At 36.3% G+C, this 17,932-nt stretch overlaps 1 long non-coding RNA gene across 2 annotated transcripts; it reads right to left on the reverse strand.

Moving 5' to 3' along the window:
* Positions 1 to 6,511: 6,511 nt before the first annotated feature.
* LOC136062497 (uncharacterized) lies at positions 6,512 to 17,642 on the reverse strand. Of its 2 annotated transcripts, XR_010624221.1 has the most exons (4): positions 17,443 to 17,642; positions 16,119 to 16,446; positions 15,885 to 16,035; positions 6,512 to 6,563 (listed from the first exon to the last, which is right to left on the reverse strand). It is a non-coding gene; the product is annotated as an uncharacterized LOC136062497 (long non-coding RNA). The 2 variants fall into 2 exon arrangements; XR_010624220.1 differs by lacking the exon at positions 6,512 to 6,563 and having other exon boundaries at positions 15,414 to 16,035.
* Positions 17,643 to 17,932: the final 290 nt, after the last annotated feature.

A 17,932-nucleotide genomic window follows, 5' to 3' on the forward strand; every position in this document is an offset into this window, starting at 1 on the left:
CAGTATATACAATGTCAAATTCCATAGTCTCCTATTACATCAAATGAGTGTTTAATTTTTCTCACAAAGTATTGAATATTAAAGCTTCTGGGCCATAGTCTCAATTACAACTCTCAATCACATTGGACTTGGATGACACCTATCAACAATGTATCATTATGAGATGCAGAAAAAATTTTGAGTGTACACAACGTTTTGTGTGGATGGGAAGAAATTTCATACTATTCCAACTGATTAGGTTAGTATGGGACCTATTCCAATTTAATGATCCAGGAATTTTGTATATAAGTAATAATCAAGGAAACTTCCACCTAAAATAAGTCGGACTTTTGGCAAAAGAGAGAATTGATGTCTTGACAAATCAAGCTAAGGCCGACCAAAATAGACCATATTCTTAATTTCTTATCTCTATTTGTTCCATGTACAATACTTATAGTCAATTCTTGGCGTATAAAAGTTGAACATCTTATTTAAAGTCTATCCTCTAAAAGCTTTAGAAAAAATTCATTTAAACCAACACAATATATAAATTATAAAGGAATCAAAGAAAAATTGTCAAAAATAATGAAAATTTAATCTATGCTTAAATTCATATAAGGATGAATACAATAGCAATATCCTCTTTTTTTTTTTAAATAAAGATAAAAAAATATTTACTTATTTTGTACGTATGATAAAGTCCTATCACAATTTTTTTTGAGACTCATGTTGATTAGTGATTAGGAGTTATAAAGGAATAATCATCAACATATATATAAGCAGAGATCTCATGCGGGAATGCATAAGGTCTTACTAAGTGACGCTCTAATTTTGCATTTAGCATTTTTTTTACCTCTTTCATTAAGTTTTTTTTTTTACTGTTACCCAAAAGTTTACATTAACTTATTTTACTGTTATCTCATTAGTCTCTCATTAATTTCCTAAGCTTACATCACACATTTCTCTCTTTTTCATGTCTTTTAACATACCTACCATAATGTTAAATATGTGAACACAACACAAATATGTGAGAGTGTTGGACGGAAAATTATTAGGTACTCCTGGAGTACCATAAATGAGTACTCCTCCCTCTCACATAAATGGTGGGTCCTACTATAAATTTAATTAGTAAGACCTGCCATTCATGTGAGAGGAGGGAGTACGTATTTATGATACTGAGGGAGTACGCATTCAATAATTTCTTGAGTTGGACATACTTTTATTTCATAGTATTAAATATGTGAACACAACACAAATTATTTGATTTTCACGGTCTTATTACTCTTTTGTATTTATTTTTGGTTTCACGATTTAAAAAAAAAAATAATAATCTTTCCTTTTTTTTTTTAGGGTGAAAAATTAATCTTACCTTGAGAAAGCTATAAATATGCAGTGAAACAAAAGTTATAAATTGCACACACATAACCATTATAATTATTCAGTTCAAAGAATGAGTAAAAAAAAAATTTTTTTGGAGGAATATTGTAGAATAAAAGTTGTTACAAAATGTCTCTCTCTTAGAGACCTCATGCGAGTGCATGAGGTCCAGCCAAGTGGCACTCTAATTTTGCATTTAGCCTTTTTTTACCTCTTTCATTAAGTTTTTTTTTTATTTTTTTTTATTGTTACGCAAAAGTTTACATTATCTTATTTTATTGTTATCTCATTAATATCTTATTAATTGCCTAAGCTTACACCACACCTTTCACTATTTTTCATGTCTTTTAGCATACCCACTATTTTAGTATTTAAAAGTAAAAAATAAAACAAAAAATAAGTAAGGACCAATAGTAATAACTAACGAGATAAGAGACTAGAGAGAGATAGAGAGACACAAAAATGTTGTGGATTGTTAAATAAAAGGCACTATTTCACTATATATTACCAAAATAAAAGACTTGAGACTAACAAAACATTTGAAAGAGAGAGAAAGAGGAATCTGAGGGTCACCACCTCCATTATACTGGCCTCCCACCACCATCAAGACACCGAAACCCCTACGAGTAATCTTTTTTTCTTTTAAAATTAGGGGCTTAAATATGATTTAGGTTAGGTAATTTGGTTGGTTAGTTTTTATTTTGGGTATATAAGTAGAGGGAATATTTGGTGCGCAACGTAAAGTCATATTCTACCATGGTTTAATTTTAAATCATCTATAAGACACATGCATACATACTTGCCCACACCATGTCTTAATGTCTCACTATCGATGAGTGGAAGATAGTTAGAGAGTTGGGTATACTTTTATTTTATAGTATGAAATATGTGAACACAACACAAATTAGTTTATTTCAAGGTCCCGTTACTCTTTTGCATTTATTTTTGGTTTCATGATTTAAAAAAATAATAATCTTACCTTAAGAAGGCTACAAATATACAATGAAGCTACTAAACCAATTTTTAATATCTCAAAATGTATATGTTTCTTTACTCTAATTTAGTTTACTTTTTCTTTATAATTTATGTACGACATTATTCAAAACTGTTTTACATAAAATATCACAAAATTATCCGTGCATTGCATGGGCAACTTACTAGTTGGAGACAAAATGGGGGAGAAATTGGGCAAAAGATGGGAAATTGTCAAACAAAACCTCAATGAAAACCAAAATAGACAAGAGGAGGAAGCCCTTTATTCTAGCAACATTACTGTTATGATCCTAGTGTATCACTAGGATTAAGTGTAAGTTTGATTATGTGTTTATAGGCTCTTAGGCACTCTACCCTTGCAAGTCAGTTTTCAAGGGTGAGTTCTACCCATGGGTTTGCATCATTTACAAATGAGAAAAAATAGCACCTTGATATAAGCTTCCTAAACATCATCACCAGCTGTCATTGTTTGGCGAATTTCATCCTGAGCAAAGCCATTATGATTGAGGATATCTGTGACATCCGTACACTCTTTCAAATCCAATTTTTTTTACCGATCTTATTCCCTCTGTGCAACTGTTCTAACATAAGGTCAATAAAAAAAAACAATCCATTTCCCTTGTCGAATTTATCCTCAAAGGGTCATTATTAGCAGGGGACTGGTAATCCTCTTCACCTACAACTTTAAAAATAAATAACTGTCATTACATGAGACGATTTATTCTAGAGGCATACAGTTCTAAAATAATAATAATAATAATAATAACAACATAATAGTGTTACTGGTTAACAAAATTAATAGCTTCAAACATTACTTGAAATGGGAAAATTTTAGTTCTATTACATCAAACTTTCAGGAAATCTAACTCAAGTAATGTGCTAGCATAATTTCTTTTTAATGCATGATTAGCAATAAATTAATACTTATAACAACAAAAAAACTGAAAAATTATCTATATTAATTATACTAGCAAATTAACAACTAGTGCACCTGTAAATTAAGCATGCTAGTGCAGTTTTCAGATGGTCCTCCTCTAATATGAATTTTCTGAGGATTCCTTAACTGATTGTACCAGTATTGTCTACCTAAAGGTAATATTGCAAAAGGAGAGAGAGAGAGAGAGAGAGAGAGAGAGACCAATACTTACTTCTAGCTCATAGTCCTCAGAATCCATAGGGTGACCAGAGTAATTTTGTCTTTGCTCAGTGTTGTCATTTCCATAAATCAAAAACAAATAGTGAAATTTAGGAGAGTTCTATTGCGGTACATTCGTGCATCAGGATGTACCTACAAAAATTATCCATTAGTTGCTAGGACCAAAATGAATATTTATTTAACGGAAATTCAGAAGAAATTATCACCTTATACATAAGCATCCCAGACATCATCTTCAGCACTTATCATCTGTTGCATTTCATTCCAAGTAAAACCACTCTGGCCAAGAAGAGTTTTCATATCATTGAACCGCTTCCTCAAATTCATAAAACGACTTTTTAGGACATCTTTATCATGCTGAGACCCAAATTCTACACTAAACTTTGCAATCATATCAGTCCAAGCTAGCTTGTTGAATTTTTGATCAACCATACTTCCATTGCGAACTTGCTCTGACATTAAATCAATAAAATATCGGTCCATCAATGGTGTCCAATCAGTTCCTCGGTAATAGCTATTATTAAGTCTGGCACCTTCAGAAAATTCTAAAAGAACGTAAATATGGGCAAAGTAATCTTTATTTGCTAATTTTTTTAAAAAAAAATATATATATATATATATATTTATCTTCTTTTGACTTCAATGATCACTATGTTACCTATTAAAGAGGCAGCAGGGACTTGTTTTCTTTAGGGTTTTTTTCCCTTGGTTCAAGAAAGCATTTTAACACATCTCCATAACAAAATGCTATTGCGATCAATCATATATGAAATAGCACAGGAATATATATATATCTAGACACATTGAACACATATATCTAATTGCTCATTGACTAAAGACCAAGTACTTGAAGAGGGGAAAAAAAAGCAAATGCTGAGATTGTTTATAAGCTTGTCAAACCAAAATCCCACCAACACCATTACGTCCTAGATCTTGATGCTCTTGATTACACCATTCATCAAAAGCTGGATTTCCATAAATCAAGCACAAATCATTATAATTTTGGCATTGTCATGATTCAATATGGTTTTGCATCTGGGTGTTCCTACATAAACAAAGTCTTAGCTAATAGCTATGTATGCTCGAACTGACATTTAAGACTAAAATAAGTTGACAAAGCACCTTGACATATGCATCCCAAACATCATCAAAAGCTGTAACCATTTGCTGTGTTTCATCCAATGAAAATCATCTCTGTTCAAGAAGATTTTTCATATCAAAGTACTGCTTTTCCAAATTTCTATAACAACTTTTCAGAAAATCTTGGTCATGTTGTAATAAGGATCGTTCCTTGAACAACATAAACATATCTATCCATGCTTGATTGTTGAAAGTGTAATCAGTCTTCTTCCCCTTATGCTGTTATGCACTTCCTCTAGCATTACATCTATGAGATGACGGTCGATTGAAGGTGTCCAATCTGTTGTCGAACAACCACTGTTTGCATAGCAATGGATATCATCCCTTACTACAAACTAGAGATTTTGTTAATTAATGCAATAAGAAATATGTATTCCAAAGATGATAAGTTCAATGATACAACTTTTACTTTATTTTTTTTAATTAAATGCTGGGGTAACACTCTTGTTTTAGCCAAAGTTAGATTGATCAGCATCGTCAATGCCAGTCAATAACCATGTAGAAATATTTAGAATGACAATTGTTTGGGTTCCATGTCATCAGAAGCAGGATAGCAATGAAAGAAAAGGAAATAATGCACTGAAGTTCACTGATATAGTACAAATCCGGTTCTTCACTGTCAAGATCTGCATTGCACGTCGAAATGCTGTACCTTCCATTACAAATTTCTTCACCATATAAAACACATAATTTGTGATAGCTGGGAACAGATTTATTTCTATATGAATGAGCATCAGGATGCACCTGCATATTTTATACATAAGCCACATAGAAAAACTACAAATATCTAAAGGATACAAGAAAGAGTAAATGGCAATTCACCTTGGTATAAGAATCCCAGACATAATCCTCAGCAGTTACCATTTCTCCCGTTTCATCCCAAGAAAACCTGCTTTGGTCAAGAAGAACCTTTATATCATTATATTGTCCCCTCAAATGTTTGTATCTATTCCTCAGACCATCTTTGTCATGGTGACATCCAAATTTTGCATTGAACAGTCTAACCATTTCAATCCATGCCTCGGACACAAATTAAGGACCAATTTTATTCCCTCTAAGCTCCTGGTCTTGTAACAATTCAATGAGGTAACAATCCATTGTTGATGTCCAATTTGTTCCTAGACATTCACAATTAGAAGAGGTACGGCCCTCCCTTTCTTCAGCTACAAGAAAGGCAAAACTTACTGATTTATGAGGGTAATAGATAACTTTTCATTCAACAAAACATTTCAGACTTTTAAACATAAATTATGCTAGAAGCACATTATACTTGCCATCATTGACAAACAATAATTCATATAATTCAACAACATAATCGGATAGCAATAAGATGGGTACAGACTACAAAACAATACCCACAGCTCAGTAAATCTGTCCCAACCCTAAGAGAAAATTTAAAGAAATTATTAAAATGAATTAAAATCTCATGGATCTTAATGAACTGGGCATGCCCACAGCATGTAATGAAAAAACTAGAACCTATAAATTGAACTTCCATTTAAGGATAGCATACATCAAGAAAAAAAAAAAACTGTCATACAGTATATGAATCTCTATAATTAAAAATATCTAATAAAATTTCATTTTGTGAAGGTTAAAGACCTACTGGACACCCTAATATTAACCAAAGTCCTAATTGTATAAAGACAAAACCAACATTTTTATTTTGATAAGTAAATAGGACTATATTAATAAATTGAAAAGGAGTGTCCTCAAGAATACAGGTTCCCTATAAAGGTCCTCCTACACATTCAAGAAATGAACCTCGCACGTCTTGATATGTATTATATCACCTTCAAAGTTTCTCCATTGCCATAAATGACTGCGATGTCCGTTGCTGTTTGCATTCCAAATATCAATTCAAATCTCCATAGCTTAACAAGGTCTTCCTATGATACGAATGCGCATCTGGGTGTGCCTACATCAACAATTGTACACATGAAAATACAGTAAAAATGAATACCAAAAACAAGTAGACAAACAGTAACTCTTCATATTTAGAGCCAAATTTTCCATTGAAAAAAGTAAGCATATCATTCCATGCTTGTTTCTTGAATGGATTACAGATCTTATTGCCTTTTTAAGTTGGTCCAGCAAAAGATTGACAAAATATCGGTCCGTGTCCAATCTGTTTTTGAATGCTCTTTACTTGTCAGTACTAGGCTATTCATTGCAACACCTAATCAGTAAAAGTAGTTTTTATTCATTCAAAACAGATTATCTTGAAATACACATTACAATAAGCTAACATAGAACGTATGTAATTTCAATCAATCTTACTGCATCCAGTTCCTAGCTACCAAATGAAGTAAGATATGAAATTAATTACTATCACTTTCCAAAAAAAAACCATCAGGGCCAATTCAATCAAGTGTTCACAAAGCCAAGCACGATGTGATCATTTCTTTGCAACATTTTTTCCTCTTTTATGTGGATGTAAATAAAGGTGCTTATTTCCCCTATAATACAAAAAGGTGAAAGTTCAATATGGGTATGAAACACCCTTGAACGTTTAGACCTCCAGAAATAGAATACCAATTCAAGCTATATATCAAACAATCAATGTGCGGAATATGATAACAAGCTTATAATAAAATTGATAAATCAATCTAAGCCAAATATGAACACATCCACATCAGTAAATATAAGGCAAAGATAAAGGAAAGAGAGATGCAAACACACGGACAACACACGATGTGTTATCGAAGAGGAAACCAAAGTCCTTGGCGTAAAACCTCTTCGCCGCCCTCCAAGCGGTCAAATAATCCACTAAAGAATGTAGTTGGGATACATGAACAGCAGAAAACCCTCCAAGCCTAATCTACCCAAGTACCTAAGCCCTCCAAGCTTTTTGCTTCAACGAGGTTACGCCGAACCTATTTCTTCTCTAGCTTCCCGGATTCCGCTACTTGACCATAGCATCAACCAATGTATATTGGTTCCTTTCCAAACTGCTTCTCAAAGCACCAAATGGACCTTCTCACAGATGTAGGTGTGGTGAGACAAGGGTTTGGTAAATGACCTCTCAAGGGTATGACAATAGAGAGGAAGAGAGTAGAGGAATTTGTAGAGTCTCTTTAGATGAAGATTGGGGATGAATCAATCTTGTATTTCTCTAGGGTTTTCTCTCACAAAATTCTCTCTGGAAGCTCTCTCAATATGATGGGTATAAGGGTGTATATATAGTAGGGTGAAAAGGGAATGCAAAACGTCAGTTTTTGCCAAACAGGGCAAGTTGAAGACTTGATCTCGCGGCTTGGCCAAGTCACGAAATCAAGTCGCGACGTAACGGCCTGGCCAGACTGGAACTTTTGTCCTGTAGCGTGACAGCTGGCGCGACCCTTCAGCTTCCCAGTGTGCCTCTCACGTGACTGCCTTTCGCGGCTTGCCAGTCGCGAACCACCCGCGAGTCCTAGTCGCGAGACTCTGTTTTTCTTGCACACTCTTGAGCTTTTCTTCACATCTTCTCACACACTACCCTTACAATTTTCCCACCTAAATATAGGGTTACTAAGTGCTAAATTACAAGCAAATTGGTCACGGAATAAAGCCAATTAGATGGTTGATTAAATTCAACCTTACAATCTCCCCCTTTGGCTATTCCGTGACAAAACCCTACAACAGACTCTAGACTTAAACGTGAGTTGGGAACAGTTGGAAAACTCACTCACACCTAACTCTAGATTCTGAAAAGCTCTTGAACATATGAATAAGTAACTCCTGAAACACAATAACATAGCAATATCATTGTACGCAGAAAACTTAATATGCATATGGAGCAAAATAAGCATGATCAAGCAAAAATGAACATAGGCATAAAAGCAATAATTCATGGCAAGATCAACACCAGTAGTCACTTAAGCAAAAGTGATTACTATGTTCATTCACACAAGGAATGAACATCCGGACATGCAAAAATGATAAACTCAATTGAAGAGAATCATTTGCAAGTCCAACACTCAACCAATGCATACAAACATATATGCATCTAGGAACAATCCTACAAGGGCACAAGAGTGTTGTACTTAGGGTAATGCAAAGCATTAACAAGTACCAAAACACAAAGCACAAAGGCTGCATAAGCAAAGTTTTTGCAAATACATGGCACAAACCATACAAGCCTACAATCATGCAAAAGTGCTAGAAACAACCCTCAAAGCTTACAAAAGCAACAATGGGTACAAAAGACAAACAAACAATGCTAAAAGCTGAATAACATCATACTATATAAGTGCTGAAATAAACAACTACTACCAATAATTCACATATTGAGAGTTTTAAAACAGACTTAAACCAGTGTATAAAGCAAAAAGACTTTTTCAACAAAAATATTTAAACTCCCCCTTTCAATTCCAAAATGCACAATGTACAAACTCCCCCTTTCAGTATGCACCCTTCTTTTTAGTCTTAAGCTTCATTTCCCCTTGCTATGCTTCAATTATCTCCCCCTTTTTGGCACGAATAGCTAAAGGCTGTCTTCCAACTTCTGTTGTATGTTATCTAACTGTAACTCAATGGTTCCGAGACGCATTTGAGTTTGATTATGAAAGGAGTTGAGAAGTCGTTCTAAATCCGAAATCCGATGTAGCACGGTTTCAGTGAAATAACTTTGTTTTGGCATTTGGAAACCAGGTGGAATAGACGGAGTGCCGGTTGATTGTGCAGGAGGAACTGTAGTAGGGGCAGATGGGGATGCCTGTGTGGATGGCTCAGTCTTAGGTTTCTTGGAAGAGTGGCTCTGGCTTGCTTGGAGAGAGTAGTGGGATATTGGTCGGGAACGAGTCAATACTCTCTCATTTGATGAAGGGCTAATACCTTTACTAAGAACAATCTTCATGACTAGACTGCAGAAGGGAAGAATTGTTCGTGTTGCTGAACGGGCCGATGTTTTCCCGATGATATGGAATATATGAGCACAGATGTCTATTGGGGCACCAGAAATAAGATCACACAGAAACTTAGCCCTTCCTAGGTTGATGAAGGTAGTGTTTGACAGTGGATAGAGATTGGAGAACATGATCAGCTTCAAGGTTGTCAATTCTGGAGAAAATAAGGCAGTGCTTATAGATGATCCTGTGCTTCCCACTTCATGTTCAGTTCCCAGAACATGAAGGATGTCTTGTGCATGAAGTTCGCGATCATCGTATGGAGTTCGATCCACATCTTTTGGTCTGGTTATGTGAAGAATCTTAGCAATGGAGTCTGCATTTATGGAAAATTCTGTTCCTCGAACCCAGCATTTTAACTCGACTCCTGTGTATCTGGCATTTGAAAAGAATTCCTTGACCAAATCTTCAGTTGGATCCTCAAACTTGCCAAATAAGTCAGTCCAATCTCTTCCTTCAAATATCTTAGGGATAAATGTTGCCTCTAGAGTATCAAACTTGACCACTCTTTCCACAATGGGAGTGGACTCTTTGAAGATATCGGTGTAGGTCTTTGAGTCAGTAGGAGTCCTGAACCTTTGAAATGTAGATTCTTCGGATGACTTATACGATAAACGAGTCCGTTTAGCAACCGGGGTTGGCGGATCATCAGTGACAATGCCTTTGCCTCTGGATGAACAACGAGATATCTGCAACAATGTTGACATACAGAAAAGAACCAAAATGCAATAGCACAGGAAGCAAACATCAGATTGCTTATTGTCAGGAAAGAAAAAAAAACATTTTTTTTTAACATAAGCACAATAACAACACATTAACTAGACTAACCACAACTCGGAACACCAAATATCATGAGTGGCAGAACATTTCAGAACAGATACTCACAATATTACACATGACAAAAAGCCAAAAACATAATATGAGGAATGCACCACATTCTAGAACCACATCATATAACACCGTCTTTCAATAGACAAACTCATGAACAAAAAAAATCACAGAGAACCACAGTATGGGCAAGATAAAACCATCAAAACACACAACATACAAACCCATAGACACATGTTCAAACCCATTACAACTCAACACAACAGGGACACTATTCACACCAAAAAGATACTTGAACCAAGTACAATGAAGGAAGATAGAAAGAATCCATACCTTTCTTTTGCTGTTTGATGAAGACATGATGTAAAAATGGATACTTTTTCAGTGAGAAACGGAGTGTTTGAAAGAAAAATGGGGAAGACAGTGAACAGTCATAAAACTTCGAGGGAAAAACTGAAAAACGATTTTAAAAACTGTCTTTAAAACGCAAAACACGCGTTTTTCGCGACTTATCCAAGTCGCCAGTAAGTCGCCAGATCAAGCCGCGAAACACTGTGAAGGAAAGATTCTAGAAAAATCTTCTAAGTGTTTTTCGCGACTGGAAGGTTTAGTCGCGAAGGAGTCGCGAGCTGAGCCGCGAAAATCACTGAGTAACCCTCGCGATTGGACCTTCCACCCGCGAACAAGCCGCCAAAATGAGCCGCGAAAAGAGCAAAACACAAATTTTTCAAAAATTTTCTAAGTATTTTTCGCGACTAGAGTAGTAACTCGCCAGTAAGTCGCGAAAATCTCTGACTGAGCTCGCGACTGGGGCTTGCGACTGTGCTGACCCGCGACTTAGTCGCCAAAACAGGGTACCACTGTTTTTGAGAAAAATTCACAATTTTGTAAAAACAAAGTACTTTCCAAAAACAAAAACAAAAATACTCAAAAATCTTTTTGTGTTTGTCCACTAAGATTGAGCATGTGAAAACACATTTAAACAAGTACAATCACACAAATGAATATGGCATTCGTTGAACATAGACTTGTGTGATGTGTGTGGATATCAAAAATGAGATAGTTCTTAGTCCAATGTGAAGCTTCAATGATCAATTCAATCAAGGCATACACAACTAGCACTAGATAATGTGACCTATCTCAATTATAGAAACATGCATATATGACCTCCCACAAGTACTTGATACCAATACTTTGAAGCTTTTCATTTGGCTCCATATTCAACATATTGTTTGCAACATTTGAGCAAAGAGAATCTCATTGTGAGATAGATGCCTGAAATTTTTGATATTTCAATTGATGAGTTAGCCTTTGGCTTTTTGAGCATCACACATTTTATTTTGGTCGCTTTCCCTTTTTCCTAGTCAAATACTAGTGTGTGCGACAGGCTTTTGCAGCTCTATATCTCTTTTCATTTGGAGATTTACATTTAGAGAGCTCTTTAAAAGCATAAAAATAAAAAGTGGGAAGATATATAGGCATGAGTCTATGCATGTCTCAAGATCAACAAAACCATTCACTAATCATTCATGACAAGGTTGAAGATCTATTTACAACAATCACATAGATTTCAGAATTTCTTCCACAATGATATGAGTGCATGAGAGACAAGCTAAGCTCGTTAAATGCACAGAGCCATTAGTACAAAGGTACAAGGCTAAACATGCTTTGAGACAAAACTCAACAAAGTGATCAAACTTTTTGGATTTTCAACTTTTTATGTGTTTTTGGATTTTTGACACGAAAGCAGTAGAAGAATGATCAAAAACAAGAAAAATGTAAAAGCATTTTAAACACAAACAAACCACAAATTAAACAGATACTCAAAAACACAACGCAAATAACCAATCATATCCACAAAGCATAGGAAGAATTGATGCATGGACATGTTATAATGCTTATGCATGAGTACCCTTTGTCACCCACACGTCACGTGCGTTTGGGGTGATATCCTTGACGGATCGGGTACGAGAGTTAGGACTTTCAAACCTCCTGTTGAAGCTCTCCAAGCAAGTGGTGAAGGCGCCAATCATTTTCATCACGTCCGTCATTCCGGGATCATGGTTTTGGCTCCTTGATTGCTCACCACCCCAAGACCTCAAGACATTTCTTCTTCCTCGTGACCGAGATACACTCGCATTGTTGTCTGCTCTTAGCTTTTGACAGTTGGGTCTAGTGTGTCCTTGCAGTCCGCAATAGTGACAAATATAGTTTATTCTAGGACCCTGCTGCTGTCTTGGAAGAGATCTTCCTCTAGCTCCAAATCTGACTTCAGATTGATTTCGGGACTTGTTGAATTCCCGTTGATTTGCCACATTCTGTTTCTTCTTGACCTCAACTTTCTCTGGAGTAGGCTTATCAACAGCCGTCTCATTGGTTTTTACAAACTTTACTTCCTTGGTGACTTTGGCTGATGAGCTGCTCCCTCCGGTATATCCCAACCCGGACTTGTCTGAGGCATGTTTTTGGGATGAAATAACATCATCTAGCTTCCTGGAGGAGATCCTATCTACCTTGGCATGAGATTGTACTACCTCTTGCTCAAGGAATCTCACTTTAGTGTAAGCTTCTGATAGCTCACCATTAAGTGTTTCAATTTCACATTTTGCCTCCTTATATCGTGCCAGGAGACTTTTGTAATCTTCCTCAGCTCTCTTCATCTTCTTGATGGCTGCATTAGCCACTTTAGCATATTCACCGGTCTTCTCAAGGAGCGAGTTGTAAGTCTCTTGCAATCCCACCGTTTCTCCAACTTCCTCATCTTCAGACTCTTCGACTATTCCCATAGACTCCAAATCAGAATGTTCCCCAAGCTCCTTCACAAGTGTACCCAACTCATCCAAGGTCTCCACATGTGCAATGGTCATGAAAGCGGAGTAATTTCCTTCTCCGTCACAGCCATCTTCAGAGTCAGAATTTGATGAATCAGCATCACTCAAAGTTGTGGCATAGACCTTTCCTTTTGTCTTCAAATAATTGGGACATTCCTTTTTGAAGTGTCCATGTCCATTACACTCGAAACACACAATGTCCGAGGAAGATTGAGACTCCTTCCCTTCTTTCCTCGTAAACTCTTTCCTATCACCTCTTGAAGATGAAAATTTCCTATCGTTGAATGGTTTTCCACTGTTCTTCATCTTCAGGAATTTTCGGAAGTTTTTCGCCAGATATGCTACTTCCTTCTCCACTCCATCTTCTTCTGAAATATCATGAGATGCTACTCTCTCATCAATTGTTTTAAGAGCAAGTGATTTGCTCTTCTTCTGAGAGGGCAGGGACAATTCATATGTCTGCAGAGAACCAACCAGCTCTTGAACCTTGATGTCGTCAAGATCCTTGCTCTCTTCAATGGCTGTAACTTTGGGCCGGAAAGTTTCTGGTAGTGACCGGAGGATCTTCCTTACAATCTTTGAGTCCTCCGTCTTTTCTCCCAAGTTAAATTTACCAACAACCACTTCGTTCAGTTTGCTATAAAATGAATCAAACGACTCTTCCTCACTCATTTTTAACTCCTCAAAGCGAGTGGTCAGCATTTGAAGTTTTGTGTCCTTCACTTTCTTAGTTCCCTCATAGGTTGTCTCCAGAATTTCCCATGCTTCCTTAGCAATGGAGATGTGAGAAATCCGGTGGAATTCTTCTGGAGAAACACCGCAGAAGATAGCATTCAATGCCTTGCTATTTGCATTTGCTGCTGCAAGAGCATCCTTATCCCAATTTGCCTTAGGAGCCTCCGGTTTAGTCCAACCTATATCAACTGCATCCCACACAGTCTCATCCATAGAACACAAAAACGCCCTCATTCGGACTTTCCAAAATGCATAATTATTACCATCAAAAAATGGTGGAACATTGAGAGATTGAGACCTATCCATCTCACCAAGGGGTCAAGGATCACACTCAGGTATTAAAACCACAACAAGTGCACCCGCTCTGATACCAATTGAAAGTTCAATATGGGTATGAAACACCCTTGAACGTTTAGACCCCAAATTACAAAATTACCAATTCAAGCTTAATATCAAACGATTAACGTGCGGAACATGAATATAAGCTAAACACAGAATTGAAAAACAATCTAAGCCAAATATAAACACATCCACAGCAGTAAATATAAGGCAAAGGTAAAGGGAAAGAAGATGCAAACACACGGACAACACACGATGTGTTATCGAAGAGGAAACCGAAGTCCTCGGCGTAAAACCTCTCCGCCGCCCTCCAAGCGGTCAAATAATCCACTAAAGAATGTAGTTGGGATACATGAATAGCAGAAGACCCTCCAAGCCTAATCTACCCAAGTACCTAAGCCCTCCAAGCTTCTTGCTCCAACGAGGTTACGCCGAACCTATTTCTTCTTTAGCTTCCCGGATTCCGCTACTTGACCATAGCATCAACCAATGTATATTGGTTCCTTTCCAAACTGCTTCCCAAAGCACCAAATGGACCTTCTCACAGACGTGGGTGTGGTGAGATAAGGGTTTGGTAAATGACCTCTCAAGGGTATGACAATGGAGAGGAAGAGAGTAGAGGAATTTGTAGAGTCTCTTTAGATGAAGATTGGGGATGAATCAATCTTGTATTTCTCTAGAGTTTTCTCTCACAAAATTCTCTCTGGAAGCTCTCTCAATATGATGGGTATAAGGGTGTATATATAGTAGGGTGAGAAGGAAATGCAAAACGTCAGTTTTTGCCAAACAGGGCAAGTTGGCGACTTGATCTCGCGGCTTGGCCAAGACGCGAAATCAAGTCGCAACGTAACGGCCTGGCCAGACTGGAACTTTTGTCCTGTAGCGTGACAGCTGGCGCGACCCTTCAGCTTCCCAGTGTGCCTCTTACGTGACTGCCTTTTGCGGCTTGCCAGTCGTGAACCACCCGCGAGTCCTAGTCGCGAGACTCTATTTTTCTTGCACACTCTTGAGCTTTTCTTCACATCTTCTCACACACTACCCTTACAATTTTCCCACCTAAATACAGGGTTACTAAGTGCTAAATTACAAGCAAATTGGTCACGGAATAAAGCCAATTAGATTTTTGATTAAATTCAACCTTACAAAAGGTTTGCAAAGCAACGCAACTACAAGTCTTATCATTAGGTACCACTTAGGTCGTAATTGGCTAAGCACAGAATCAGCAGTAAACACATTATTGATTCTTGTGGAAAGCAGACCAAGGATCACTGCCCGAAGACTAGCTAAAAGAGAGATTGCAGTGTACAAATTTCAAAGATGGTAAAAGGCCATTTTTACTTCAAAATTTATTAAATTCTATGGGGCATAGAGTCCCATCTATCTCCGGATAGACTTATGAGAAAAAGGGGGAGGGGATTATTGCTTATGTCACTTTCTTGTTTTATGCATACTCTCTAGAATAAAATAGTAGTAATAATAAAGAATTAGATAGTATAACCAAATCAATCACAATGAAAAATGGTAATTTAAGCAAAAAAAAAAAAACCCAATAGCATACATTCCAATGCCACTAGCATATGCATCATTTCTATTGATCCATGACAGGATATAAAAACACACTAGTATTCACTCCTTGAATGTCATCATCAAAGTCTATATCATGACTTGATAGGCTGTATCTTCCATCTCCTGTTGTATGTGCATATATCAAGCACAAATCATTGAAGTTCATCAAGGCTTTGTTTCTATAGAACTGTGCCTCTGGGTGAGCCTGCATGTATATAATGTCAAGTCAGCACTCACTATGACACCAAAGGTATAGATCAAATCAAAACATTAACAAAACTAAAGCACCTTGATGTAAGCATCCCAAACATGATGACTGGCAACCACCATTAGTTTAGTATCATCCCATGAAAATCCATTCTGACCAACTCATTGAATTGAGTCCACAAATTAGTGTAGTGACTTTTCAAGACCTTTTTATCATACGGGGATCCAAAATGGCAATGAACGGTCAGCATATCAGTCCAAGCTTTTTTTTTTTTAATGTACGGCCCATCCTGTTCCCCCTATGCACCTGATCTAACAAAAGATCAATAAAATAGCACTCCATTGCTGGTTTTCAGTTTGTCCTTGTACGATTGCTACTTGCAGGCGTTTGGGTGCCCATTTCTTCCCCCTAAAACATTGACACTATCATTCTAGTGATAAGGTCCCTTCCCATGCTATGCTTCCAATCCATAAACAACAAGTCAACCTACTGCTTAGCAATAGAGGTGGAAAATTCAAATTCACCAGAAATATCTGAAACCCATTAATAAGATTGCATTCTTGTTTCAATTCGTTTAACAATTCAAACTCAAACTAATGAACACTTATAGCAAATACACTGATTATACCAAAGAATTAGGATCCTCCAGAGTTCTTAGGCTAATTTCATCATGGAATTCCTAAAATCTTATCTATTTGTTTTGGAATGAGTGGATTGCTTATGACACATCATCAATAATTTAAATAGATACCAAAATGGTGATAGTAAATATTTTATAAAATGTTGATACGTCATAAAATATAATCCACTCCTTTAAAAATGAATGGATAAGATTTTAGGAACTTTGCAGTGGAGTTACCTGGATATCTTAATACATATATTATTCTGAGCTTAAGTTCTACATGTTACCCATTTTTTTAGCTGCTTAGAAAGCTAAAGAGAAAGGTGGACAATTTTAAATCCTAGATATTAAAAGATCATTGGGGGTCTCTTAAAAAATGAAAACCCAGAGTTTCATTAACAGAGTTCTTGCACTTTTTGCTTATCTATAGCTAAATTAAGAATTCTATAATTGCAAAATAAAAATTCAAACCTAAATCAGCTGTCAAAATGAAGATATTAAAGAGAAACTACTATAAAATTTGAGCTCAAATTATACATACTAACACCTTGTCTAATTCTCGAGAAAACTGATAGAAAATGAAGGAGGAGAAGGGGAAAATATTCAATTATATGTAGTACACTGTATCGGGTTTTTATCAAAAAAACAAAACAGAATATCATTCCAACCATAGTTCCTTTTAGTTATGCTTCCAATACACAAAAGGATGAGTCAAGCCAAAAGTCCAAACATGTGTTTGTGTGTGTGTGTTATAATTTAGAGTGAGAGAGAGTGTTCGGTACCTTTGAATTGTGGCTGTGGCTGCCGTTTGGCTGCTTTGAGAGACATACTCTCCGTGGACTGCTATATCGTGCTCCTGCACCACTCCATAACAGAAAAACTGACCAAACTGTCAATGTTTAACCAAATTAATGCTTATGACTACATTTGTCTTCCTGTTAATCAGCTTGATGGGGTTTTTCTCTTTCTAGGTGCCTAGCTTATGGGGTTTTTGTCTTTTCATGTTCGTTAAAGTATGTTGATAAATATTAAATGTAGAAAGAGTGAAAGGATGGAGGGCAAAAGGGCCCAATATTATTATTTGACAAAATATGTAGAGATCTATTATTATTTTGAAAATATATATGGATGTACAAATTTTTTAGAATTGTTTGTCACGTAATTCGAATTTTAGGAACTTGAGTTCTTTGAAAAAATAGCATTCAAATTTGTCGTATTATTTTTTATAGAACTCGAGTTCCTAGAACTCGAGTTGTATAAAAAATTGATGGC

The sequence above is a fragment of the Quercus suber genome, unplaced genomic scaffold (assembly GCF_002906115.3).
Source record: "Quercus suber isolate HL8 unplaced genomic scaffold, Cork oak 2.0 scaffold_420, whole genome shotgun sequence".
Lineage (NCBI taxonomy): Eukaryota > Viridiplantae > Streptophyta > Magnoliopsida > Fagales > Fagaceae > Quercus > Quercus suber.